Below are 26543 nucleotides of genomic sequence, written 5' to 3'. Positions count from 1 at the left end.
CATTTATTGAAATAATGCCAGAACCAGACCAGAGTTTCAAAACTAGAAATTTATTGCAGGGCTTGGATGCTCAAACTTCCCCAGGAGAAAATATTACCAGATCAGAACAATCCTAACATAAAAGGTGCAAGTTCAGTAGGTAAATTGGCAGTGAAAGGAAAACCAGAGAGAATGCTGCGCTGTTTGGGGCAGAAGACCTGGGAACAGGAGATACAGAAAAGGCTGCAGATCTCAATTCCTTCTTTTCCTCAGTCTTCACTGCCTTCAGCCTCTCAGACCTGTATGTCTTGTGGCAGAGTTTGGAGGAGATGAATATTGCTAATAGTAGAGGAAGATTAAGTCAGAGACTGCGTAAACAAATACATCAGCATAAGCATGGGGACATGTACAAGTCCTTGGGCTGGGATGGCACGGATCCAAGGGTTATGAGAGGGCTGGCTGATGTCATTGCAAGGCCACATTTTATCATATTTGAAAGATTATGGCAATTGGATGAGGTCCCCAATGACAAGAAGAAAGGCAAATGTCACACCCATCTCCAAGAAAGGCATGAAAGAAGATCTTTCTTAGCAAGAAACTTGCCAGCAGGACAGTTCACACTATCTAGTATTCATGAGGCTTCATTTGGAGGATTGTGCCCAGCTTATGGGAGGGAGTCCAGCAGAGTACCAGAATTATGACAGGGGCTGGGGCACATGACACTGAGGTGGAAAGGTTTGTTCTGCCTTGAAAAGAGAAAGGGAAGGGGTAAGCTAATTGCCATCTTCCACTACCATGTGGAATATAGGGGAGAAGGAGCCAGATTCTTTTTGGAGATGAACCGGGAAAGGTGTGAGTGGAAATGGATGCAGGCTGCGGTAAGGCAAGCTCTGCCTGGATATAAGGAAAGAAAATTTCATCATGAAGGTGATTATGCACTGGAACTGGTGCCTGGGGCAGTGGAGTCCTGGATGATTTTCAAAACTTAGCCAGGTCAGGCCTTGAGCAACCTCACCTAGCTTTGAAGCTGGCCTTGCTACAAGGAGGTAGGCAGCCCAATGGCCTCCAGGTATCTTACAGTCTGACTTCATCCATGATTCTGTGACTCTAAGCGTGGGGCTGGATAGCCTTTCAAGGGCTCATACCCAAGTGTATTTCCAAAGAGTATCAGAGAACAAAACAGCCAGGAAAATACCCTTAACTGTTAAGTGACATATAAGTTCCTTTGCCCCGTTAAATCAAACAAGGAAAGTAAAACACTTACTCTAAAAGACCAAACTCTATTCTTTAAATAGCTTAATGCTGTTTGGCAGAATATAATTCTAGGTGAAGAGCCCTGGTACTATCACTTACTGTAAAAGTGCTATGATTTTGAGGCACCTCCTAGCTTTTTAGCAGTAGGCTAAATTTATTTACGATGACTGGAACTTCTCCCAGTGTGTCTGAGTGCTTTCAAATGTAGGGAAGTCCGAAGCAAAGCTGCTGATGGCTCAGTGAGGAGATCATGACTTCTAGTGTGTGGAATGCAGTATCATCTGACACATCTGTGTGCTGGCCTTCTGCTGGGATCTTCTCTTCCTGCAATCCCAACATTACATTGCATCATCAGTCAAAGCTGTTCTCTTTTAACTCCAAAATTTAGCAAGTGTCTAAAACCTCCAAATCCACATAAGAAGATGATAAACTCTAATGATTCTTCTGACATCTTCTTTTGATGCTGGAGCTCATTCATCTTAGGATCTTTTCACTATGACAGTGAATATGCTGGGGAGAATAAAATCAACATGATAAACAAACACTTATTGATTAAAAACACTGCTCCTTAATGCATCATCAGTTTGGTATGGACATTTACCAGCAAGCATAATCTTACTAATATTTTGAGGCCAATACCAGTCTATAGCAAAGACTTCTGGGAGAACCATCTGGTTGCACGCCATCTCTTTTACTTTAATGCAGCACACAGCAATTTCACCACTTTCAATTCCACTTTCAAATTTCCGTTCTACAAGAATCTGCAGGAACATCTTGTATGCACTCACCACCCACACAAACACATGCATACACATGCACAGTGCAAAATAGTCCATTAATAGTTGTTATCCATATGCTATTTGGTCTCATATTTACAGTCACAGGTTTTCCAGCTGAGATAGATGATTAGCTTAACACAGTGACAAATGCCACCACACAGGTATTCCCTCAGCCACAATGACATTTGCACAAGTGTTAGTGCAAAAGTGAGAAGTTACCTCTCTAGAAACAGACTCGTTTTCTGAAGGCTGTTGTGTCTGTTTCCTTCTGAATGTGAAATGGGACCAAACTCGTTCGTGTGTCTAGGAGAGTTTTGCCTGTGTTTCAGCTACTCCTCCGGATTAGGAGGACGTGGCAAACTGAAGGTGTGACAGGTGTATTCCCAATGGTTTTGAATGTCACTCTTAGCTAGTACTCTGCAAAGCACAGGAATGGCCTTAGGACACCCTTTTATGACAGGGCAAATATAGGTGATGACCCAGGCCACATTTTATCTTCTGCACCCGTGGAGTTGTGGCAGTCCTTGCAGCAGCCAGCTTACCTTAGTTCCTTGGTGGTGACTGAACACCTTCCTGCCCCCGAGACCGATCCTTCTCACCTCCACGCTTTCCCATTGGCCAAATTCAAATTCAGTCCTCACTGAGCAGCCTCAGTTTCCATGCCTTCCCATGAATTCAATCTGCTACCAAAATATTAAATCATTATTTTCTGTCACGCAAAGGACCGCTCCCATGCACTTCCCTTACACACACCCTGACCCATCCTTTGATTCATCCTGCTTTGCCAGCATGTCTGGTGATATGACGCCTTGTACTCCACCTTATATTAATACCCTCAAAGCCTACCCTAGGGTCTGAGTCCAGAAAATCCCCTTTCAGCAGCCTCGTGGACTGGTAATGATTAATCTCTCTAATAAAAGGTTAATTCAATTTTTTCTTGTTCATCTTATCTCTTGGCCCAGAAATTAGCTACAAATTTTTATTATTTTTTCTTTGTATATAAAGCTGCCAAAACCCAGATGTCTTACACAAGAACAGCTGCTTAGGACTTTGTCCTTAGCTGGCTGGCAGTGCAATGCTAGAGCAGAGCCCAGTTTCCTCCCCTCCTGGCTGCAGCACAGTTTTGATTACACAGACCTGAAACCTGAAAGTTCCCACATGGCAGTGAGCTCTCTGCTCTGGCTCTCGTTGGGTCATCAAAGTTTTGGTGACATCATTGTCATTCACCTAATATGGGGATGTCCTGCAGCAAGAAAGTCTTTGAAGGGGGATCCTTGCAACGTGGTACCTCTGCCAACAGGACAGTTTCCTCAGTGTTAGGACAGAGGTTCCCTTCTGTAATTAACTTCATGTTACAAACGAGATATCAGCTCATTTGCAATGCCCTCAGCATTTCTGATGGTTGCCCTGGTATTTCATATTCTGTAGTTGACACATTCCCATTCTTGTAAGGTTGTTGTTTTCTCTTGGGAGGTTTTTTTTTTTGTTTTTTTTTGTTTTTTTTTTTGAGGGGGGAGGCTCTGATATGTAGAAACTATGGTGTCTTGTTTATTCTTCTTTCTTCTCCCCCACATAACTTCAATGCTTCACACTACTTCTTGGTGTTTATTTGTATCAAACCCTCATCAGTCTCAGACCAGCATCAAACAACTTCATTACTTGGGAGCTGGAGTGCACAATCCAACCCTGTTAGTGAGCCTTGGAGCTTCAGCTGACAGACTGCTTGCTTTGCACTGCATGCAGCAGCCTCTCCAGCCCTACAGTTCTTTTTCAACCAAAGGACCAAATGATTCTCTCTTTTACAATACTGTACAGAGTTTAATAGTGTGAATATATATATATATATATATATATATATATATATATAAAGTTGGACGTCAGACTACATAGTCAAGGGCACAGATGTAGAAAGCAATGTTAAAACCAAAAAACCGATGTTTTAAGAAGCAGAAGCAACAACATATGCGGCAATTTCTTATGTTCAATTTAATTCTCACTCTAGGGTTCATTACAGATTGAACATTTGTTATTTGATTACTTTAGGAGTTGTCTATGCAAAAATTTACTGCTATTTCCATATCAATGTAATTACACAATTGCAGTAACTCTGCTAGTATTCTGTGCAGGCATCCTTGTGCTGTAACAAGGCCACAACCAAAGGGGGAATGTGCTGGACAGTATGTGCCTATGTTCCTTCTATAAACCTATGAGCACTTGAGCTCACAGTGAACTTCTGTTTCTTGAAAATATCATCAGACTATCTTGAAAGAAGCAGAAGCATCCGATCTTGTGCATCATCCTTTAAACTCTGCCCCATTTTCTTATCATTATTTGCAGTCCTTGGTACCACTGTGGGTACTCTGTGTAATGATCTCTTCTCAAGCACTGATTCTTCTTGCTGACACTGCCAGCAACTCCACTCAACAGGCAGAATCTACAGGCTTGCACGGATCCAAACATAACATGCAAAAGTCATCTCAGGATTGGAGTGCTAGTAAGAGATGGGTCCTTTGAGCACTTCCATGATAAGGTATGTTTCTGCTGAGGCAACATGCTCTATGAATCCCTCGTAGCATTAAATAGAGATGAAGCCATTAGTACTCCAGGAATAAGCAGGACTCAAGAGAAAGTGCTTTTAAAAGAAAGGAGAAAGGAAAAGGTGAAATAGTAATCATCAAGGTGTGAGATAACAATAGCCTGGAGGAGAACATCTGCTGTGTAAGAGGAGTTATTTATGAGAAGCTGCAAGATATGGATTCAACCGGCCTATGAAAATAAACAATCACATTGAATATGATGTCTGGACTACTGGTCCTGGTGAGAAACTGGTATTGTAAGGAAATTACGGCAAAAATTCTAATATATTAGTTATGATTAAATAAACTTCAAATGGCAACTGGACAAGCAGAAGTCTCATTTGAAAAGAAGATAAATCAACAGGGATGCAATAGCTTTTCAAGTCCACTGCCCTCTGATGGTCACTTCCAGATGGGCTATGAATGTCTGCAGCAGCTCTGTGCAGTGGTGTGGCAATGTCTTAGCTCCCTGGGGTAAATCTGGATGTGTTTCAGAACCAAATAAAAACAGACGATCACTGGTGTTTGTTTCTGTATTGATGCTTGTGTGATTAGAACTGCCTTTAGCTTCCCAATCATATGTAAAAAAGGGCAGACAATGCTGTGGGACAATTCTGTGTTGCTGCATCAAGGATTCCTACAAATTGTGAATGGCTTCTTCTGAGTCTAAGCCAATGTCCACAGAGGATGTGCTCTTGGCCAGCTTGTTTACAATGCCAGTGTAGCTGGGTACATTTGTATTAGCTCACTCTTCAGACAGAAGATAGAAGTCCAGCTATTCGGTAGAGACCACTCTAGCTGGCTTGCTGTGCTTTTCTTTCTGCTGGTGGAGGGTAGTTGTTCAGCTATAGCAGGGTGCAGCTGTGTGCTCTTTCCATTGGCATAGTGCAGCCTGCTGTGCAGGTTCCTGGTCAAGTGACACAGAACCATAAAGTTAACTGCTGCTCACCTTTTTCTGCTTCTCTCTGCATGCATTTGACCACATCTCTGCATAAAACTGTTATGAAGTAAGAACTTGCACCTGGTACATGCCTATTTATCCAGTGACTGGCTCAAGCAGCAGAGAAGCCTTGTAGAAGCCTTTTTGAAGATCTATTGCCACAGCCGTCCTCCCATCATAGAACTTTATACACATATTTTGTAGCTATTGAATTGCAGAGTAATTCAAAAGCATGGGACTTTGTTGCTATTTAAAACTTTATGACTGATTTTTGTACTCTTTTATAATCAGGGAGTTAAAAGTTCTGCTGTAAATTGGTGCTTTTGTTGTGATACATTTTGGGCCTATAATCAATCTCAGGCCATCATTTCCCTTCTTTTTCTGAAAGCCCCTACAAACATTACTTCTGGCAGTATCTCAGAATATGACCACATAGTTGTTTTAGTTGACTCCCACTACTCTGATCCCCTTTCCAGCACATTACATGTTTGCAGTTAAGAGGGTAATTTTGATTTTCATTGCCTCATGTGCCAGTGTGCAAGTCTGAAGGGACCTTTCTATAATTCATATAACAGCCCTCACCAAAATCAATGGCACTTCTATTACTTGTAAGAAGCATCCATTTTCTGTTGCCCCCAAGCAACAGATGCCTTACTGCAGAATGATGTTACAATAGAGGCTGACAACCAGCAGTTACAGAGTAAAGCCACATCACAAGAAAGCTCTGTCATGAGGCTGCCTTTGAGAGAAAGCCAGCAGAAATTGGCTCCTGCTTAGTCTGAATTGTGTTATCAGCAAATCTGGCACTGAAGACACTACAGTCTTCTTCTAGATTTTTTGAGCTTGCCTGAACTTCGTCACAAATCTGATGGCCTCTGGCCTCATAGCAGCTCTTGCTATGAGTTGGAAAGCTGCAAAAGTGTTGTTGTTCCAGCTTGGTATGGGAAGAGAAGGTTATGAAGCTAATGTCTGCCCAAGGCCATACATAAGTCTAAGGAGTTAAATTGTTCAACTTAAATTTTAGTCCCTTGACCTGGCTCACAACAGATACCTGTAGATTCAACAGCAGGTGCTGGAGGATCTTGCTCCCACTCCACTGTGGAGGAGCACATCTCTGCTCCCATATCATTTTTTTTTTGGATGGGAAGAAGAGACTTTTGGCTTTCTTTCCCATGAACACAAAGACAATGAGAAGGAATAGAGAGATGGGCTGGTGCTTGTTCAAGCTTTACCCTGGTAAAGGGGCTTGGACACAGCTTGGGACATGCCCCAGGAGTGTGGACATGTTTTCCAGAAGCTCAGGGTGCAGTGACATTATGAGTACCCTCAGCCAGTGCAGTTGCTTCTTCCCTCTGCTGCGTTATCCTGCCCCTGACAAGAGAGCACCAGTTGTGCTGGCAGAGCTGCTTGTGTGGCCACTCTGGAACCACACTGGAAGAATCCATCTGAAAAATAATTTTCTTTGTGTTATTTTCTAAGTCAAGTGGTTGCGCAAGGCTGTTTACAGTGCAGCTGCACAGCTGAAGAGATAGCGTGCCACTGGATGGGGTGTAAATGAGAGAAGAAATCTTTGGGGAGGGGTCTGTAGGGAGAGGAAGGAGATGATGCTTTAAACCAGAATAGCTGTGAAATGCTTTGTAATGTAAAACTGCAACCGAAGTCAGTTAGCTCATCTTCTTGGGCTTTCTCTGTAGTCACAAGGGAGAGATAAGCTCTTTCAAAGTGATGGAGAACAGGATTTGTTATCTCTTGTCATTGATTATAGCGGGACCCCAGACAGTGAAGTGCTTAGCAGCGTTACATGACACAAATACCCCCAAAGCAAGCAGTGACTTGAAGCCAGACCTCCACCATTCCAGGCATTTGTCCTCATGCTGTCCTCATATTAAGGAAATAACTTTCATTCTTGTGCCAAGAGCCTGCCAAAACAGCAGAACCACACTCCTGAGCACAAAACGTTTTTGTAATACTGAGCAGCCAACAAACTTGAATCCGAATAATAACTACCACTATCAGCCCAGACAGTTTTCATCTCCATTTCTTTTATTTTCAGAAATTATACAGTGTTTGAAATAGGCTACTGTCTCCTTACCTACCTACTGTAGACAGTCTTTTAAAGTCTGCCATTACACGTTTTTTTGTCTTCCTCTTGGTGAACTTTTCTTAGTCTATTGTGAGCCTCATTTCATCTCCAAGGTGACACAAGTTACAGGTTGCTTACCCAGCTCCTACTCTGCCCTGAATACTGCAGCAGAATGGCCCTTCAGTAATTTAAACGCACCGTGGGCTGCAGAGGAGGGGAAATTGCACTCTGTCATCTTCTAGCTTATCTGAAATGACGAGGCTGCAGTTCCTTTTCCATCAGTACCTGTTTCTGTGCTCTGCAGGGCCGTATGGCAGTGCACAATTGATATGGATGAGCCGTGAGGATGAGATAACATTTCTAGCTAACTGATTGCAGGAGAGCAGATCTCACCTGCTGAGCTACTGCTCCAAAATATTTTAAAACTTCTTAGAGCCAGCAAAAACAGTAAGTATTAGTTCAGAGCCTCACGTCCTGAGACCACAATTGTTTCAACCCATGGCTATGCACCCTGAAAGTGGAATTACCATCTCAGGAAAGTCCAGCCTGAGAAATGTCTGCTGGCAAAGCAAGCATTGTATTCTTTACTATGAGACACTCTGGCCCAGCCATATCAGAATGTGCAGTGTTTGTTTATATAGTTTTAAAAAGGGCCACCCAGCTATTGCAACCACAGAACTGTCAGCAGCCATCAGCCAAGCAAAATGATTTTGTTTGTTAATTGACCACTGAATAGCATGCTGTGACTTTATGACTTTTTTTTCCTTTTTTTTTTTTTTTCTCTCTCTGCATTTGTTTTCTCTGTGAATTACAGACCAAAGAAACCTAGCATACTGTAGGTTCAATTTCTGACATTTTTCATCTGACAGACATTCAATTCACTTCACACACTGCACTAAACCTGGTTACAGCACAATCAGATTTCAGATTTATTTTAGTTATGTTCCCAAACTGTTCTGTAGATGAAGATTTTAACATGGCTGCATTAAGATGTAAGTACCTGGCTAAAAGGTACTTCATAAAAATATTTCATGCAAGATCAAATTATGTCCTAGCTATATCAAGAACTAATCAGGTTAATCAGATCACACAAAAAGATGCAGTTTCCTGACATACATGAGAATTAAAACATGTGTCTTTCAAGGGGTTTGCTTTATATAAATTGAAGCTCTGATTTTGGTGTGACATGTACTTTTAGTTTATATCTGACTCCTGTGGCATACATCCAGTGTAAACAAGACATAAGCCAATGTCAGAATGTCCTTATGCAGAATTGCACTGTTTAGCTGAATCTGTGCAGCATCTACCATTAGTTAAACTTGTACACCCTCCTGTTTGAAGCTGGCTATTCCCTTCCCACTCTCACACCCAGATTTAATTAATTTTCCTTGTGTACTACTTCAGCCCATGTTTAATGAAACCCTCCACATAACAAAACCATGAGCAAAGACATTCCTCTTATAATGAAGTGCAAGATTATCCTTAACCTGGTAATGGGAGTTGAGGCTATTTATAGTGAAACAAAAAGAAGTAATTAACTACGTCACAGTTCCTTGACAACTCTGACTTTCTTACAAATTCGCACATGCTGACAAGATGACCATTAGCAATTTCCTTCCTCCCCTTCTTGCATTTGGAAGAAGCAGGAGCACAAAGAGAAGCCATCATTCGGCGACTTAAGAGCTTTGGCACCAGCACCAGGTGAAGGTGGCCCTGTCTGTGTTTGTGTGGGGAGCTCCATCCCTACATACTGGTCTCTCTTTTTGAGGCCATGCCAGGACTAGACCCCTTGGCAGAGATGAATTGTAAATAGGTGTTTCTCTCCCTTCCCCTTGAGGTTCATTTCAGCAGTGTGGTGACAGCGTACGGGTTGCTGTGAAGGAGCAGCTGGAGATGGGTGGGATGAGAAGCAGGAGCTCCCAGATGGGATCATTGCCGAAATCCTTGTACCATGGAAGTGCAGCCTGGGCAGAGAATGCTGATGGACCAACACCCAGTCCTGGCTGAAGGCGAGGTCTGGCGGGTCACATTGACTCAGCAGAGATTAGGGCAAGATGTGGGCTATTCCCATGATAGGGAGACGGTCTATCAGGCAAAGGTCCCGAGGGAAAAAATGACTTGTGCTTTAACAGCTGTGCTGTGATACTGAGTTGCATTACAGAAACACAAACAGCAGAATGCCATTTTGCCAAACAGCTATAAGCAGAGAATAAGACAGGCCCAATTTCAAGTATGTAAAAGTTTGGAACGAGATGATGGAAAATACTGTATTTTTCCTTAACTCTACCCAAACTGCAGAGGAGTAAACTAACTCTGAAGGTTGAAACATAACAGTCTTCCCATTTCAGAAGTTTCCCTGTCTCTGTCACTTGGCTAGGGGAGGTCCCTGCCTTCTACTGGTGACCTCCAGTTTGGCCAGTTGGCCAGTGGTATGCAATATTACTCCCAGCAGGACCAGCACTTCAAAATCCAAGTGCCACCAGAACATCTATCACTTACAAAATATGGGGTTTGGAAGGAGCTTTCCTTCAGTTCAGCCTGCCAAAAACAGTTTTCTGATTTTATCTATCTACCTATCTATCTACTCTAGTCCTGTAACATAGGGACACACTCATGAATCTTCGTCCTTTTTTTTAATCAAACATAGTCTTTCTAGGACAAAAATGCAGGGCGCTAGTAACACCTTTTGATACCCTGAAGTCCTCCTATGGCCCAGTTTCTGTCAGGGCCTTCTCTGCAGAAGTTTGCCATAGAAAGGTCTGTGGTAGGTGATGATGCACATGGCTTGTGGAGTCTTTTGGAGGAGAGGAGTCTTACAGGGTTACCTGCAATTACAGAAGCACTGAACTGAGGTTGTTAGCCCTGAACCAGTCTTTTCTTTTTGCATGTTAAAGGAATGACAGAGCACTTCAGCATCTCCCCATGCAGTTTCTCTCTTCCAGCCCTAACCCGTCACAGACATAGCTACAAGGAATATCCCAGGTTCCTGAAACTTTATTGCTGTTTTATCTTATGGAGTGACAAAGAACCTTTTATGATCAGTATTACTTCCTGCTTACAATGGTCCTTTTCTTCCAGACCTCCATTAACATCCACTGGCACTCACATAACTCACTGTGAGACTCTCCCTTCCATGCCTCAGCCTTCTGATAGTGGGGCCCACATGACTGGCTCATGGGTTGGTTTACTGAGCATGTTGGTTTACTGAGCATGTTACCCCCCACATCACTGCTTTTCCATAATCATCATCTTCACATTGCAGCTTGGGATACATTAACATTGCTCACCACCAAACCAAATATTACTGTCAGCCTTCACAGGTTTCTCCAAAACCGAGCCCTCTGGTAATAAGATGAAACCAAAGCACTGCTTCAGTCTGGTAAACATCCACACATCTGCTATCCCCATGGTCTCTCCTGGCTGCCAGAGCCAAACTGAAAGAAACCATGCAGTCATGTTAGCACGGTGCTGTGCCCAAACCAGCAGCAGTTTTGCCAAGAGGCAGAGGGAACGAGCTCACACACAAGTCCCATGATAAGGCTGTTGCTTCTGTACCAGAACTGCCTCATGTCCAGGCAGCTTGGAGAGCAAGCAGACCAGCCCTGGGACTGCCTGCACCAGTCTGTCTAGAGACAGCCTCATCAGTGTTAAGTGGGAAAAAGCCAAACTGAAAAGCCAAATGGGACTTTATTGTGCAGTCTCTAATGTCCAGCTGTCGTGATACTGAGAGCAACTCCCAGCCCCAGGTCCCTGAGTCCAATGCAAACGGAGAGCTGAGCAAAGAGCTTAAAAACATTACTTCTGAGCACCACTTCCTGAAGAATAGAAAGCTAAGTTTTATGCCTAAAAATGAATTTAGTCCAAGCAAGGGAAGGAATACAGTCTAGGAGTGGATCTTATCCTAAAGCTAAACACTGAAGTTTTATTAGCCCTGTTAAAAGCGCATAAATTAAAAAGGGAATTGAAAATTCCTCTGCTCAGTGTCTTCAAATGCATTAGTCGCTATAGTGTACTTAAGCAGAAAAGTTTCTCGGTGGATCTGTAGTCACTATATGAGCTTCATGCTTTACCTGTGCATCTTGGTGGCAGCAGAGAAGCCAATTGGAGCATCAGTGGTGAAATGCTTGCTTACTTAGGTAGAAAATTATTAGCATAGTTTTCTTGTTACCTAACAGCGGTCTGAATTCCTGAAAGGGATAAAGGAAGAAGATCATCTTCATTCTTTCCAGCTGCACCAAATAAACAGCATTCCTCTTCCATGTTTGTTATTGCTTAGAGAACAGGCAGAGACTCATTTCTTTCTCCAGCTTTGATGCTTATGAAAACTGGAAAGTGTAGGGACACTCCCTGCAGTTGCCTTCAGCCAACAAAAGGGTTAATTGCAATTGCCCCTCCACTTGGCACTCAAGAGAAGGATGATAAAGCCTTATCTACACTGAACAAAAAAAATCTTGGCAGCATAACAAGTATTGCACCAAGGAAAAGGAGGTTCAACGAGCAAAGGCTTCTTGGTGCTGAGATGTTTTGCAGCTTTTACTGTATTTGTATAGTTAAAGCAATCAACCTTTCCCCAAGCTTTATTATAAATATAATGATACAGACTTGGCGTGAGAAACAATAGCTTCTATGGGAATAAACATTTGTCTGATAAAAAAAAAAAAGAAGAAAAAAAAAGTGCACCTCTGATCTATATATTTATAACCTGTCCAGGGTGGACCAGAATTGGTAAATATGAAACTAGAAATTTGCTAGCATGATCCACCCTAGTGTAGCTTCCTCTTTACACCTGTGCAGTCCATTGGTAATTACAATGTGCAAATTGCCTGAAGGACAGTGAATTCTTGAGAAATTTGTGGAACAAAACGCTTCAGGAACTTAACTCCAGAACTGAGGTAAACCTCAATCCATGCAATCTGGTGTTATGGATTTAAATCTTTAGACCTTATGTTTGATCAATGGCAAATGTATGAAAATGGCCATTGGAGACAAGTGCTGGACTGAAATCAACCTGAATGTTTTTTTTTACTTATGAATGCTCCCCTATCAATGTAGTAACCTGAAATGAATCCAAATCATCTCTGTCTTTGCTCACCCAGATGAGTGCAGATTCACCCCACTATCTCCTGTCATTTTGGCTCATCATTTTTTTAAGCCTCTCTGAAGTAGTAATACTCCTATGGGGCCTGTGTCTCCAGAAGCCAAAGGACTATACAAACAGCAATAACTTAACTCCTAACACTCCTGGCAGCAAGGGAAAGATAATCAGAGTCTGCTCCATAGGTTTTAGCTCCACTGGATCAGCTGGGATCAGATGGGTGTTGAGCTGAAGAGAAGAAGTGGGGAGAATTCTCATCTCCTCCCAAGGCATTATCTATCAAACAAAGCTGTTCTAAAATTTTCCAGTGAATGGCTCACTTTTTCCTTTCTTTCAATCAAAACTGCTTTCTTCTCTTTGCAGTCATATAACATTCCTATGGTGTATCTTTGAGGACTAATATAGGGGAAACTTTTTATGTATTTTAGCTAAGGGAAGTACTAAGAGCATTAAAAAACTTCTATGATTTAGAATGTGACAGAAACATTTTTCTATCACATGATGTAAATTGAACTAAGGTTACTTTGGCTGCTTTTGCTCTTATACTGCAAAAGCAGACTTGGAGTACTAGAGGAAAAAATGTTCTTTGGCTTTTCATTTAAAAATGTAATTGATTTTGTCCCTGAATATAATTATACTAGGTTTACTAGGTTAGCTATACCAACAGTTTTCCTATTGGAGATTAACCTTATAGATCTAAACTAATTAATAGAATTAAATAAATTAGATGACCCAAAGGATTTTTTTTTCCTGCTTTTTCTTACTTTGTTTTAACTGCATCTGTATCAGTAGAGATTTTATCTTTCGTTCTTCTGCATTTTATCTTTCATTCTTCTGCATTTGCATCCCTTCTCTTGCTTTTAATGAAAATTCTCACCAGCAAATTCAAGTGGGTTAATAGAAACAAAGTCAATTTGCAGCAAATATCAGATAAGTAAAAAAAAAAAAAAAGAGAGAATATGGAACTTGAAAGTGCAACTCTCCATTCACAGAATAATGACTTTATGAGTGCCCACAGGCACTGAAATAAAAAGCGTATCAAAGAATTGTAAAGTTTCAGTGAACCCAGGTTGAAAAGTAGTAGCCAGGTACCTGTAAAACACAATTCAGCTGGTGATTACAAAGCAATAGTCATTGTACACCAAGGCTAGATGCACAGTGTGGAGGACCACACTGGCATTGCTTCTAATAATCTCTGGGCACAGGTGATCTCCCCAGTGGTCTGCATTCTTGGAGAAGAGGGGGAAGGAAAGAATTGAGGTACTGGAGATACAAATCTTGGGTTAAAGCAGTTTTCATGCTCTGAATATTTGCCTTCTTTTCACTATTCCACCAAATAAATCAGATCCTGAACTAGCCAACAGATTTCTCAGATGGGGAGGAAAGGGGCATGATTCCTCACCAGTATGTGCTGTGATAGCAGATACCTTAGGGTTGACCCAATTATTCACAGAGCAAAGTGCTTTTTAGCAGCGGGGTTTTTTGATAGGTGTGTGACCATACCTGAATGAAGAACAGTTCTGCTGCTATAAATATGTCCTCACTAGAAGCTGGTGTGGTACATGAACGTCTTATGCCCTACTCAACTCCAAGAATAACAGCCCAAGAGATACTCTCAGAATTGGGCAGAAGCTGAAGTTCATATAAGTTCCCATTGCCACTGAAAGCAGAGGGCTCCTCTACCTCTGCCTCATTCTTTGGGCCATGGCAGTGCTCACTAAGCAGACATGGGAGCAGCCCCTGCTCAGAACGAGTTCTACCAAAAAAAAAAAAAAAAAAGGAGGATTTGTTTCCTTCTGGACCAGCCCCATAGCCCAGCCAACTGTGTCCATACACAAGAACTGATGGCAGCGCATTGAAAGGGACAGAAATGCATGAAGTGAAATGCATGAAGTGCAGCCTTAAATCAAATAATGATAAGCAGGGAATCTTAAGTCATTAAATAATGCTGATCAGTGAATGAACATGAGCAAATTCCTTTCTGTTCATGACAACTATCCATGCAGAAAGACAAAAATGTGTCAGATAGATGTTATTTACAGCATGGAATTGGTTCAGTTCTAGTTAAGAGGCAGCTCATATACAGAGTAAGAGAGGAGTGATAAGACACATTAACCCTTGAATTAGTGAACAGAATGTTTCAATTTTAGTTTGGTTGAAGCAGAAACAGAAATGCTTAAGCTGCCATTTTTTTGAACACAGCCCAAGATGTGGGCGGTAACAAAGCATCAGAAAGGTTGCAATTGATTTGGAGCATATGGCAAAAGTCTTTGTCAAGGAAAAGGATGGAAAAAGTTGTTTTGTTTGCTGGAAGAAAAATAAATGAGACGACCAAAGCAATTCAATCTGCTGAGTGTGAAATGCATTAGGAGGATAGGGGTGTTGCACAGCTGAATGCTGTGCTGTCACTGCCAGACACTCCTCTGCTGGCTCCGGATCCTGGAGCTCTGAAGAAGGTCTGGCAGCTTCAGCCCCATCTCAGCCTGAGCCACCACTCTGGGCTGCAGGGGTAGGAGCTCCAGCCCCACACAGACAGACAGACAGCAGCCGAGGGAGGCTTTGTAGGTGCTTTGAAACAGAAGGAAAAAAAATCTTTTTAAGCATCTTGAAAGACAGACACAGGGATATACTGGTATTTAGACATGGGTGGCATTCACATTAGAAACAGCACATTTGTAGCAAAAAATGCAGAGCTTTTCATGTGCTCCCAGATTCCCGCATCACCAACTCGGCCTCTGCTACTGTGGACTTCTTAGCAGTCCTCCTCCCCACATACTGCCATCAGTTTATAGAATTATATTTACATAGTAGATGTAGTTAATAATAACAAGAAAATAGATATAATTGTTTTCTATATCATTGCAGTTGCATGTGATAATCCCTATAGATAACGTTGGTCCAAGTGCCGTGAATGGTAGATCATAGCTTGGAAATCAGTGTACGTACGGCCTGATGAAGGAAATTACCTGAGGGAAGAGAGACAGATGTCAGCCACAGCAGAGCTTGTGAATGGATGACACTGAGAGATGTTAGGAAGCCTGAAAGTATTCCCTTTTCACTCCTTTGTGAGGGTTTTGTGTTCCAGCCACTGGGCTGGAAAGTTATTTCTGTGGATATTTTGCTGCCTGAATGTCTTTACCCGTTTTGCTCATAAAAGGCTTCATCTTCCCTTGGATTTAAATCTTTGCTGCTGGGAAGTGTTAGACACTTTTGAGGAATCCATGTTTACAAATGAATAGATAATGATGGCAGGAGACATTACAACAATTCCCTTCTTTAACTTCTGTAAAATCCAGCTGAAGAATTTCATCTTAGCTCAACCAATTTATCTCCGGCCTAAGCTTATGCAGTTCTTTCTGTACTGTACCAGCACAAGATGCTGGTACACATCTTCTGAAAAGAGAAGTTTAAATCTTTCCCAGGGCAGATTCAAACTGCTAGTGAATTATTTCTGCAGGACATTGCCTCTGCAGCTTACCTTGGAAGCAAAGAGGAAAGCAGGTATTATAATTCAAAACAGACAAAATACTGGGGGGTTATTTGCCTTTTTTTTTAATTATTTTTTTTCCCCCAGTTTAACAGGGAAAAAAAAGGGGGGAAGGGGCAATCTAGTTCTCAAAAAGAATAACAATGCCTACATCTTTGTCTGGCATCCAGATACACTCCAAAATTTCAGATAAAATGCTTACAACAGCCAAAAAGTCTATCATTGTGCTCCAGTTACCATGAAGATAGCTGGGAAAACAGCTGTAATTTCAGTTCTGGTACTAGCTGGAGGGTCGATAAAATTAAGTCCGTAATGAGATTTTATGATATTAAAATGTATTTTAGGTAGTTAATACACAATTAGGACTTAATCGTATGAAGTACTTCATCTGCTGACTAAGTCCATGTATTGCTTTAAAATGTGATTCTACTTCAAAATGTGGTAAATAGGAAGGAAATCATGGATGCTGATAACCCTATAGTGATGACGTTAGTGCTGATTCTGTCGTGATTATTGCTTTTTTGTTGTGTTGAAAGGGGAGTGGGCAAAGAAGCTGAACACTCAGCTGTGAGCACACCCACATATTGCTTTCCTAACAAATACATTGTAGTTGTCTAGTCCTTTTCCTCAGACCACGTTGTCTTCAAAGAAATCAGGACTAGCCTATCCTGTGTCTCTTAAATGCACCCGTGGTGGATGAAGATAGAAACACACTGCCCTGCTGCCAGGAGTTCACCCGAGGAGGCTGGCAAGGGGTTTGTCCAAGGCTGCCTGGCATTAGCAGCAAATCAGAGAACAAAGACCAGAAGAATGCCTGGCTCTTGTGGGTTTTTGTTAGTTTGTTTGCTGCATTAAACTCAAACATATAGTTACTGGAAAGGTGCTCATATTACTTCATTAGCAATTTCCATATGATCTTCTTAGTTTTTCTCCTGCTTTTCATTAGGCGCCCACAACAGCTGGAAAACAAATAACAGCTCCTGAATGTTCTCTTATGTACCAATGAAGAATTGAAATACCAGGAGAACAGCTCAGGAAGGGTATTGCTGTCATCTAGCAGACTTAGCTTTGAAAAGGCAATGATGGTTAGTGCCCTTTAATGGTAGGTACTTCTCAATATTACCCACACATCTGACCGACATAAATAAATACAAGCCATTTCTAAACTTACTTGATATCTTAATTGTTCAAGAAACTGACACCTACTCTAGTAAATAACCAATGTAACCACAAAGAAAACATCATGGCTGTTTGTATTTATGTATTTATAGAGCATATAACTCAGTGGTATGCAAATATTTGGTTGCATCACATTGCCTATAATTTAATTTATAACTTATATTGCTCATAACACAGCCTGAGCTCTGGTAGATAATCCAGCTGAGCAAACTGTTCTGATCACAGTGACTCATAAGAAAGAGGCCTCCAGCAAGCAACCAGGTGATGGAAACACAGAGGCAGAGCAAGAGGCTATTTTTATTGTTCTGAACAGTTGGTTTTGCTTATAATTTCTTTAGCTGACAGAGCTTTCAAAGTGCTCACTGACATAATACAGAGGAAACCCAAACTACCATTCACACAGTTTGAAAGCAATTACTCCAAAAGCAGGGTGAAGTCTAAAATAGTGAAGAACTGAACTGTAGTCAGGAGACATACATATGCTCTTTTGTATTTACTAGACTTTTGAAGCATGAAAAGATTTAATTTTATGTAAACAAAAAAAGAAAAAAAAAAGAAAAAAAAAGATACTTACTGCTAAGAGACAGATGGTTAAACACTTCTTTTTAGACAACAGTGCTGAGAAAAGGTTTGCGTTAGAGTTATTGGGGATTAGGTGTCTTCATAAAAAAAAATAAAAATCTTTATGGGCTCAAACCATATTAACTAGAATTAATGTGTACATCTGATTCTGAGATCCCCCAGTATTCTAATCTTTACACCTCATGAATGAAGTTTTGATGATGTAGCATCTCCCAGTTCAACTTTCTGCCTCATTTTAGTACTTATAGAGTGGGAGGCATGATCCTCACCTGGCTCTCACATGAGGGAAGTTCATAAATTCATTGACAGATCTTACATGCCCTGAAAGCAAGCATCCCTTCAGAACTAGCTCCCACTTCAGAAAAATTGGCAATAGAAAATTTATTTCTGCAAAACATTGACAGTTATAACCTTCTCTGTCAGTAGCACTGGGGCTAGATGCAAATCTTCCAGTTACCTTCCCTGTGTGATTAGCCAGAAGGATTTGTCACAGTCTTTCAACATAGCTGCAACTTGTGTTGAAAGGTCATCCAGATGGACCATTCCCATCTCAGGGTGGGAGAGCAAATTCCTTGACAGGACCCTCATTTGATCAAAAGAGGGCTTTATGAGTCTTGTGTATCTTCAAGAGCTCCTAGACACCTCAGTGGTAGAAATGAGAATGTCAACAGCTCGCTGGTAGCTGTCTGTGCATGACATGTTTAATGACAGGTGAGTGTGGGGTTAGATTGCGTCAAGTGCATAAAGACGAACAGACTATAAAAGAGAGGCAAAAGGCTTATCAAATGTAAGAGATCTGGTGTTCTTGGGGCGAGGTGCGCCAGGAATTTGGCTGCAAGGCAAGTGCAACCACATCCCCCTGCACGGTTCAAAGGCATCCAGGGGAGCTATTCGTGTGGTGGGGGCTGCACAAGCCAGGCAGAGTAGAGGTTGCCTGAACATGTACCTCAATTCTTCATTCCTGGTTTTCATAAGCTGGTATTTTTCTGACTTTCTAAAGACTTTAAAGACTTTCTAAAAAGGCATGAGACATTATCAGATAGTCATAGCTATGCTCCAAGAAAATTCTTTGAAGCTTAGTTTCCTACTTTTCTCCAGGCAGAGAGAGAAACACGATTGACAGAGCTTCGAGACCCATTAGGCAGCTGTAGCTATCATAGTTTTACAGCAGAGATGCTATGGCAACTAGTTAAATATGAAGGAAGCTATGCAATCTCCAAGTGATTCTTTTGTTATTTATAGGAGTGGGGGCTGACATATTTGGGGTTGCTGATATTGCTTCCCTTAAAAGAACAGTGATACACACTAGCTGGGATAACTACTGTACGACTTAGAAACTTTGAGCTAAATCCTGCAACAAATGCACCTCTAGTTCAGAGTTATGCTCATAACTGTAGGCCTTCCAGATCTGCTGTGCTTGTCCAGGTTTTAGGGCTCTTGTCAGGGACAGGCATAATTAATCAGGGTTTCCACCTGGGTATGCATCAAACAAGTCTGGACTGTCCACCAGTAGCTCATATGAAGAATTCAAGTCTGAACATCTTTAAAGAACAGGCTAACCCATGATATTCACATACACCTAATCCTAGGCTTCTCCTTCTTCATGCACTTCCTTTGTGTCTATCCTATTCTGGTCTTCTAATTTCTATCCGTTAATGTACTAATGATACGCTTCACCCCCTTCACTGCAACTATGCTTAAATCTTCTACTTCTTTCAAGTGTCATAACACCCTCTGTTACTTTGTACACCTAAATGTTTTAAAACCATGGACTTTTCCATGCAATCCCATCTCTCTGTACTGGTTAGAGTTAGATTACGTGCAAAACCAGATTGCACAGCATAACACACTGCTTTTGGGTGTATTCCAGCCTGCACGATGGTAGGAATTTTCCCTTATGAATTTTCTGTTGGGCATCCAGCATGCTGCTGCTGCTCTACTGCCGCTGTAATGTCACTGTGATTTCCAATAATAACATTGAGCACCTTATCCTTACAGGACTTCAATGCTAAATGTTCCAATTTTGTGGGAGCAGAAAGAGAAGGTATTTTTAAGACTTATTGTGAGGAATAAGGTGACTTGTATGTTGAAAATGATGCAGCAAAAGAGCTTAAATTAAATGTCAGGATAGACTTACTCTTATGTAACAGATAGATAAACAATATCTGAGGATTTCTTAAGTTCAGCTTTGAAGTGAGAGGTGATGCAGGGTCTTATTAGATCAAGCAGTTAATTTTTCAGAATCTGTGACCTTTACCCAGCTGAATCTTGGAAGAGAATACTTGATTGTGCCAAGGTTCATTAGAGTTGGTTAATTATCTTCTAGTACATTTGCAGCATATGATAAGCATGTGAATTTAAGACACCCCTATAAAATGGATGACTGTGGTTAAAGAAAAGTTCTGTAGTTTCCTCTAAATGAATAGCAAGGGCCAGCTGGTAGTTTGCATGCTGTAAATGAAGTCTCACTGGTAAAAAGTCTCTGCTGATCTCACCTTTGTGTTTTCTTTTCCACCCCCTCCATGAAACACCTCCCCTTCTCCTTACCCACTAAAACAGCAATCTTTCCTTCCAGACCTCTCCCAGAATCTTGTTTCTCTAATATTATCTACTAAAAGCAAACTTTTAAAATGGAAGAAAAGTACTCAGATATTCACATTCTCTAGCAGCCCAGCTGAAAAATGTCACCTTTGTCCTACCTCTCCCCTCCCTCCATTTGCTTAATTTCTTTCACTGGTTGTCTAATGTCTAACACTTATGTTACAAGCCATTCCAGACACATGGCCATACTTGACCTGTTCTGATAAACATCAACACATCTACTGAATGACGGAGGGTTATTTCTAATAATGAATAAACAATGGAATTACTCTTGCACCTTGATTTTAAGAGTCCCAGAGTCATGTGCCTGATAAAGCTGGAAAAGAAATCAAACATTCATCTAGGTCCTAATGTTCTGTTGATCAACATTTTCACATTACCCGTGAAATAGCTGTACCTGGTCTCTCTGCTCTAGAGATACCCGACGTGGAGACGGCCTGACGGTGATGTGAGTCAGAACTGCAGTTTTCATATGAAGCCACGTAGTATTACTGGGGCACAGAGAGTAGCAAATGATCATGACAGTCAGAAAGGAAAGGGTCAGACAGGCGCAGCTCCAGAGTGGAGATCCTTTTTCCCTGTAAAGCTCAAAGAATTTACCACTGATTTTGCCAAGTGTGTTCCCAGAAGCAAATAAACTGCTGTAATATGACAGTGCCTGGACAAATTAGGAAGCCTTATACAAGGTGGGGCTTGTTACCAGTAATTTCTCCCTATGTGTGTGAGTAGTTCTTTTAACTTGAATTATAATAACTCAGGCTATTGCTTCTGCCTTTGACCTTTGTTCCCATCCTTCACACTTTCTTGTGGGTCACAGCAGTAGTCATCTGAGGCACTGAGACAAGATTTGCCTATAACTTTACTGTGCAAGAAGTAATAACATTAATCAAGATCTTCTGAGTCCCTGATCAGAAGGTCCAGTCATTTCTTCCACAGCTACTTCTTGCTTTCCCTGGTGATTAAAGTGCTGCATCTTCTCTGTATATTAAAGTCCTTTCTAGATGACCTTTATAAAAACAGGATTTTAGATACCTGAGCTATGTCAGTTCTAAGGAATCTTAGAAGACTCTCTCTAAAAAGTTTTAGGGATCTGTGATGTGTGGTACCTAAAATGTGTGTGCCCACTACTGGGAAGTGAACCCCTGGTGCTGAGTTAGGTGTCCCACACAACAAGCAAGCAGAGACAAATGTTTAACTTTGAGGTTGGCAACAGGCATTCCAGTACTGAGAGCACTGAGACAGGCAACAAGAAAGCATGAAAAACGGGATGTGTCTGAAGTTCTGTCTCTTAATTTCATAGTTTAACTCAGCTATGGAGGAAGCTTTTGTGAGACAGAACCTGAAACTGGCTCTTGAGCTTTGACATCTCAGTCATGCACTTGAACATAAACAACACAAACATATGAAGTAGAAGAACAGCCCATTCCAGCAGCTACCTTTTGCACAGTCAGTTTATGGCCATCCTCAGCCTCAGGGCCATTGAACCCAGGGCTCCCTTTCTGCAGGACAGCCAGTAACCAGGCACAGGACATTCCTGGTTGACACCTCCAATCCTCCTGTTGAGGTTAAGGAGCCAGCACTATAAAACTGAGTCCAAGCTGAGTGTCTTAATCCCTAGGCGGTTTGGATAAGCTTTGACGCACTTGCCTCAGATAGCTGGGAAATTGTCTTAAATTGCTCTTTATATAGTTAAATGCTCTTGTGGAACACACCATCAGTTGCTGTAATTCAAGCATTGTAATTTACTGAGTTAGGAGATCTGGTGGTTTTTGGTTGGTCGGTCGGTTGGTTGGTTTGGGGGTTTGTTTTGATTTTATTTATTTTTTATTATTTATTATTATCATCATCACATATATATATATATATATTTGTATGCACAAATTTCCAGCATGACCTCAACAATCATATCAATTCAGGTCAAAAAACTCAATGCTTTAGTCATTAGCTATCACAAGAAATTGACCTATATCTGTACTCAATTTGTAGAGTCCAGCATTTACTCATTTCTTATAAGCAACATGCAGACAGGTTTATCTACTTTCTCATTTTTTTTGTAACAGTGCTGAAAAAACTTGCTGGTTTATCCTGGAGTTAAACTGAGATTATAACATTTTTGTACATTGTAGGAAGCCAAATAATGTTGGCAAAGCAGTTGGAGATTCTCAGATGCATCAAACCGTTTATAAATGCACATGACTTAATGCACGTACCTCAACTAGTACTTTTAACCTTATGAAAAATCTACTAGTCTGTGACATGGATGTTACCTTAGGCATCTGAAGTTCACAATGCAAAGCCTCTGTTTCTGAATCTGTTCCAGGAGGATCTAGTGCAGCCATGACTTGAGACAAATGTTTTGATTATGGAAATGTATTGACATCATTTCTGTGAGGAGCCAAAGAGCAAAAGACAGTGCCACCACTCAGGACATAGAAATGTATCAACAATATAATTAATGATTAATGTACTATTTATATTGCGGTAACATTTACAAACCACAGCCATAAAGCAAGACCTGATTCTGCTGTACAAACACCCACAAACATGATTTCTGCCCCAAAGATTAAAATCTAAATCAGGAAATAAGAAGATTACAGGATCTGGTAAAGGAAAAGAATGTCAAACCAATGACAATAAAAGACCAAACAAAGGAACTCATCTACACTGCAACATGAAACTCGTGGTTTGCTTGCAAGAGAAAGCTACTGTCATATAACTTAAAGAGATTTTGTACCAACATAAAAGGTTATGTAGGTAACCTTATTTCAGAATATTGGTAGTTAATTTAAGAATAGATAAAGATTTGTCTAAGTACTTGCCTATATGGTGGATTTTTTTTTTCTCGTTACCTTCATATAATTAGCTAATGAAAAACTTGATACAGTTTCTTCATGTAGGCACCCAGAGGGAATGCTGTCCAGGGAATCAATTCCATAACCAATGTATCCAACATTGGCATGCTGAATTATGCTTTAGAGACTTCCTAATAACGCACACATAAGTATCTAGCTTAGATGTCTCAGTTTTAGGAGTTCCATACTTCCATGTCCCCCCCAGTGTGTCCTCTCTTTCTGCCCAGAGCTTGTGTCCAGATGTCCAGTGGCCCACCTACTACAGTGGTACAGCTTTGCCTGCAAAATTTACTTTTCATGTTAAACTAGATGAGAAAGACATCCTTATGCGGTCATGTAAAGACCACTACTATTTGGTGGATGAAACTAAGAGAATCATATAGTGCATAGGAAGCACACAGACCTTTTCAAAGAGGCACAAGATGATGTGCCCTCAGCTCACTTTCTAATATTGAGAATTCAGATGGATCAAGAGGATGTGAAGACCAAAGCTCTGGCAGCTGTTCAGACAGGATATAACAACAGAGCCAGGGGCAGCTCCAGCTTGGCAGAAATGGCCCAGATGCTGGCACGCCACTGAATGCTTTGGATTCCTGGCAGGTAAAGCGCACATGCCCAGCAAATAGCCAGCTGAATGCAGAAAAGCTGCAGATAAGTGAACAACATATGTCATGAGGCTTGTGAGTGGAACACATAGGATTAAATCTCTTCTCAGGTGTCTGCAGTGCTACTATTTCATGCAGCTATGTGGGTGCCATGTCCATGGCACACAGCAAAGAGCTGGGAAAGGAGCTGGACCTGTTGTTGCTTGTGGCTGTCTGGAAGGCACTCAGCCTCCCCTCAGGTGCTTACAGTTGCCAGAATTCTGGACACAGGAATTATCCCTCGTTAAACTGTGTCAGATCTCAGTCCTCAACAACGTCTTCCAAAACATCATCACACATCTCTCACATTCCTATGGCTCACTCCATTACCACCATCAGGCTCCAGCTCCTCCACCCTCCTACCTTCAGGTCTCCCAGGAGACCCCAGGTCTCCCAGCCTGGCTCTGCCACTGCCTTGCTCTCATAGCAGCTTACTCAGCTCCTACTTGCTCAGCTTCTGGTCCTGAGCAACTATCTTGAGCATTTGTCCTCCGCACAGAGCCATATGGGCATGCTAAATTAGGAATTGCTGAACTGTTTTCCATTATTTAATATAGATGTGCCTTAAGATAAACAAAATTAAAATGTGTCTTGCAGAACCAAAAGCATAGACATAATCATTCTGATGAAACGAGTATTTACAGGGATCTATCTGGGAAAGTCTTTGCTTAGTATTGCTGTATACTTTGGCTAGAGGAAATCTAGTCTTTATGAAGAGCATTTCTCTGACAAATGCAAAAACAAGGAGTGGAAAATCTGGACATATTTTTCACTGTTCCAGATTTGTATAAAGATCCATTACAGTTGTAGCTCATAATTGCATGTTAGAAATCACATATTCCTGTCTGTGCTACTTAAGTCCCTTAGTAGTCCCACAACCTTGCCTGACAAAACAGAAACCATATATTTTGTCACTACCACCTCCCACTCCTTGATTTTCAACAGGGATCTTTAGCCAGCACATTTGAATTAACCCATTGGTGGTCTTAGTCAAAAAGAACTCAAACATGAAGCCTCACATTCTCCATATGAGGATTTGCTATATACATAGTCTAGAACTACAATTAGCTACCACAGTTAACTAACAGGATGGCAAATTTCTGCTTGTTCCTTTAGACATTATGAATGGTGAGGCTGGAATTACATTTACCAGTTATACTTCATCGGTGCCCAGCTGCACTGAATGTCCTGTCCTGGAGTTCACCTTCAAAAATGTACATGTATTTTTCTGGGCTTTTAAAGGAAACTCCACTTCAGACTGCCATGGAAAGAAAACTGCTGCATGGCAATAGGATTAAAGTCAGGCATATATATCTTGTCTCCGTTATTGTCTGGAGATGTTCCTATGTTATGACTATGAGCTTTAAACATACCGTTAGAAGAGATATTTCAGGATTTTAAATCAAAAGCACTAGAAAGGCTTGATTAGTAAGAATGAGCTGAAGAGTTACTCTTTAGGAAATATTATCCTGAAAGCTAAATAGTGAGACCTAAAAGAAAAAATAGAGATGAGCAAAAATTAAAAAAAAAATATAAAAAAAAAATCTGGACTAAAGTACTCTAAAAAGACAAGTATCTGAAGAAAAAATTATGCTTATTTTCCGTGTTGTTTTCTTTTGCCCAGAAACTGTATCATTACTGTGTGATGCTCTCTAGGCCAAAAAGAGACAACTCGTTCCTTGCCATAGGTGAAACAACTTATTGTTGACCTGCTTTCCTAACCTCAGTGTTCCCATGATGAGTAATTTTTGCTGCCTAAATGCTGCTACATGCACAGGTACTCTGTAGAGTACCTTTTTCTTTTCAGTAATACTTTCATACAGTATACCCACATAGAAGTGTTTATTAGAAAATGAGAAATAAAAAATCAAAAAATGCACAGATATAGTGAAATCACATGCCTAAAGATGTCCTGAACATTTAGCTATTTATTCATGTCTATCTATGAACACGTGAGCTTAGGTACCCATTTTTAAAAACAGCTGCAGCTTTTCTTTGTATTTATGCCCAGCTTGAATGTTTATTGCATAGCATGAAGTTGAAAGGTTATTGACAGAAAATTTAAGGCAGTGGTTTGGATATCAGATCTGAATTTTTTGTCTCACTCTCCCAAGCCTTCTTTAAATAAGTTGCATCATCTTTGTTCTTCACTCTTTCCCATCTGCAGAACATGGAAAACAAATCCCAATTTACATTGGCATTACGAACATTGATTCATTACTGTCTTTAGAGGAGATCAATCCACTGATAAAAGGTGGAAGAAGAATGCAAAGTATTTCTATTACACAACTATGAAAATGGGGATACTGCCAAGGTCTGCCCTGGCTAAAATGAAAGCTCCAATGCCAACTCCAGACCCTGTGGGACCTGGAAACCGGATGGCCTTTGGTTATCTGGCAGGATTTGTGAATTCTGATCAGGGCAGGAATAATATTTAGCACTTGTGAAGAGTTTCTTTAAATCTACAGTTTCTATTTCTCAGTAACGCAGTG

The 26543-nt window shown here is 41.1% G+C and overlaps 1 long non-coding RNA gene across 6 annotated transcripts in view; it reads right to left on the bottom strand.

Moving 5' to 3' along the window:
• LOC137853806 (uncharacterized) overlaps positions 1-26543 on the bottom strand; it is a 42689-nt gene continuing 16146 nt past the window's right edge. The window contains exons 3-5 of one of the 6 annotated variants that reach the window (XR_011094722.1): positions 22823-26212; positions 2555-2695; positions 1-1743 (exon numbers count right to left, since the gene is read on the bottom strand). This is a non-coding gene — a long non-coding RNA (uncharacterized lncRNA). Of the gene's footprint in view, positions 1744-2554; positions 5496-7373; positions 7448-22822; positions 26213-26543 lie in introns of all 6 variants that reach the window. The other 5 variants (XR_011094721.1, XR_011094719.1, XR_011094720.1 and 2 more) reach the window with 5 other exon arrangements.

Source organism: Anas acuta, chromosome 3 (genome assembly GCF_963932015.1).
Source record: "Anas acuta chromosome 3, bAnaAcu1.1, whole genome shotgun sequence".
Lineage (NCBI taxonomy): Eukaryota > Metazoa > Chordata > Aves > Anseriformes > Anatidae > Anas > Anas acuta.
The sequence above is the reverse complement of the archived record's forward strand: the minus strand, read 5'-3'. Positions and strand labels throughout refer to the sequence as shown.